Source organism: Arachis duranensis, chromosome 3 (genome assembly GCF_000817695.3).
Source record: "Arachis duranensis cultivar V14167 chromosome 3, aradu.V14167.gnm2.J7QH, whole genome shotgun sequence".
Classification (NCBI taxonomy): domain Eukaryota; kingdom Viridiplantae; phylum Streptophyta; class Magnoliopsida; order Fabales; family Fabaceae; genus Arachis; species Arachis duranensis.
In genome coordinates, this window is record NC_029774.3 from 63461948 (window position 1) to 63464177 (window position 2230).

Genomic DNA, 2230 nt, shown 5'->3' on the forward strand with positions numbered 1-2230 from the left:
CTGAGTCAATATTTTGTTCTGAGCCAATATGGCATTCAGAGTATCAACCTCAAGAACTCCTTTCTTCTGATTCGTCCCATTGTTCACAGGATTCCTTTTAGAAGTGTACATGAATTGGTTATTTGCAACCATTTAAATGAGTTCTTGAGCTTCTGCAGGCGTCTTCTTCAGATGAAGAGATCCTCTAGCAGAGCTGTCCAATGACATCTTGGACATTTCAGACAGATCATCATAGAAGATACCTATGATGCTCCATTCAGAAAGCATGTCAGAAGGACACTTTCTGATCAATTGTTTGTATCTTTCCCAAGCTTCATAGAGGGATTCACCTTCCTTCTGTCTGAAGGTTTGGATTTCCATTCTAAGCTTGCTCAATTTTTGAGGTGGAAAGAACTTTGCTAAGAAGGCATTGACTAGCTTTTCCCAAGAGTTCAGGCTTTCTTTAGGTTGTGAGTCCAACCATATCCTAGCTTTGTCTCTTACAGCAAAAGGGAATAGCATAAGTCTGTAGACCTCAGGGTCAATCCCATTGGTCTTGATAGTGTCACAGATTTGCAAGAATTCAGCTAAAAACTGATGAGGATCTTCCAATGAAAGTCCATGGAACTTGCAATTCTGTTGCATTAGAGAAACTAATTGAGGCTTAAGCTCAAAGTTGTTTGCTCTAATGGCAGGGATGGAGATGCTTCTCCCATAGAAGTTGGGAGTAGGTGTAGTAAAGTCACCCAGCACCTTCCTTGCATTGTTTGCATTGTTGTTATTTTCGGCTGCCATGTCTTCTTCTTTGAAGATTTCTGTTAGGTCCTCTACAGAGAATTATGCTTTAGCTTCTCTTAGCTTTCACTTCAAGGTCCTTTTAGGTTTAGGGTCAGCTTCAACAAGAATGCCTTTGTCTTTGCTCCTGCTCATATGAAAGAGAAGAGAACAAGAAAGTATGGAATCCTCTATGTCACAGTATAGAGATTCCTTGATGTGTCAGAGGAAAAGAAGAATAGAAGGAGAAGGTAGAAGAATTCGAACTTATCAAGAGAGATAGAGTTCGAATTGTGCATTGAGGAGGAATGCTAGTCCATAAATAGAAGGATGTGAGAAGAGGGAAAGAAATTTTCAAAAATTAAAGTGAATTCATTAAAAGAAATTTTCAAAAATGGTAATTGATTTTCGAAAACTAAGATTGGGAAAGAAATTAAGTGAAATTTAAAAAAAGATTTTGAAATTAGAAAGCAAAAAGATATGATTGAAAACTATTTTGAAAAAGATGTGATTAAGAAGATATGATTGAAAAGTTATGGTTTTAAAAAGATATGATTGAAAAGATATGATTGAAAAACAATTTAAAAATATTTGATTTTTAAAATTAAGGACTTGGCTAACAAGAAATTTAAAAGATATGATTCAGACATTAAACCTTTCTCAACAGAAAAGGCAACACACTTGAAATGTTGAATCAGATCATTAATTGTTAGCAAGTATTTTTGAAAATGGAAAGAAATTGATTTTGAAAATATATGATTCAAAAGATATGATTTGAAAAAGATTTGATTTTGAAAAATTATGAAAACTTGAAAAAAAATTGAATTAAAAACAGAATCTTCCCTCTTGTGCCATCTTGGCGTTAAACACCCAGAATGGTATCCATTCTGGCGTTTAACGCCCAAAACTCTGCCCTTTTGGGCGTTAAACGCCCAGCCAGGCACCCTGGCTGGCGTTTAAACACCAGTTTTCCTTCTTCACTGGGCGTTTTGAACGCCTATCTTTTTCTGTGTAATTCCTCTGCTGAATGTTCTGAATCTTCAATTCCCTTGAAGATCAATTAAGACACATGAATGAATTTGAAGAAAATGCAAGAAGAATAGAAACATGCAATTGACACCAAACTTAAAATGAGACACTAGACTCAACAAGAAACAAAACATATTTTTGGTTTTAAGATTTTATAGTTTTTTTGGATTTTTTGAAAATTATATGGAGAAGAAAATAAAGGTTTCAAAATTCTTAATGAAAATTCCAGGAATCATGCAATGTTAGTCTAAAGCTTTAGTCTAAAGAAATTAGACATGGCTATTCAAGCTTCAGCAGGACATTACATTCAAGAGCTAAATTGATGAGAATCAATCAGCTTTGGTGATGATAAGATCATCACCTTGAAACTCTAGAATTCATTCTTAAAAATTCTGAAGAAAAATACCTAATCTAAGCAACAAGATGAACCGTCAATTGTCCAAACTCG

At 34.7% G+C, this 2230-nt stretch overlaps 1 non-coding gene across 1 annotated transcript; it reads left to right on the top strand.

Annotated features, from left to right (window-relative positions):
• Window positions 1-261: 261 nt before the first annotated feature.
• Window positions 262-369, top strand: LOC127745993 (small nucleolar RNA R71). Its single transcript, XR_008007614.1, has one exon. It is a non-coding gene; the product is annotated as a small nucleolar RNA R71 (small nucleolar RNA).
• Window positions 370-2230: the final 1861 nt, after the last annotated feature.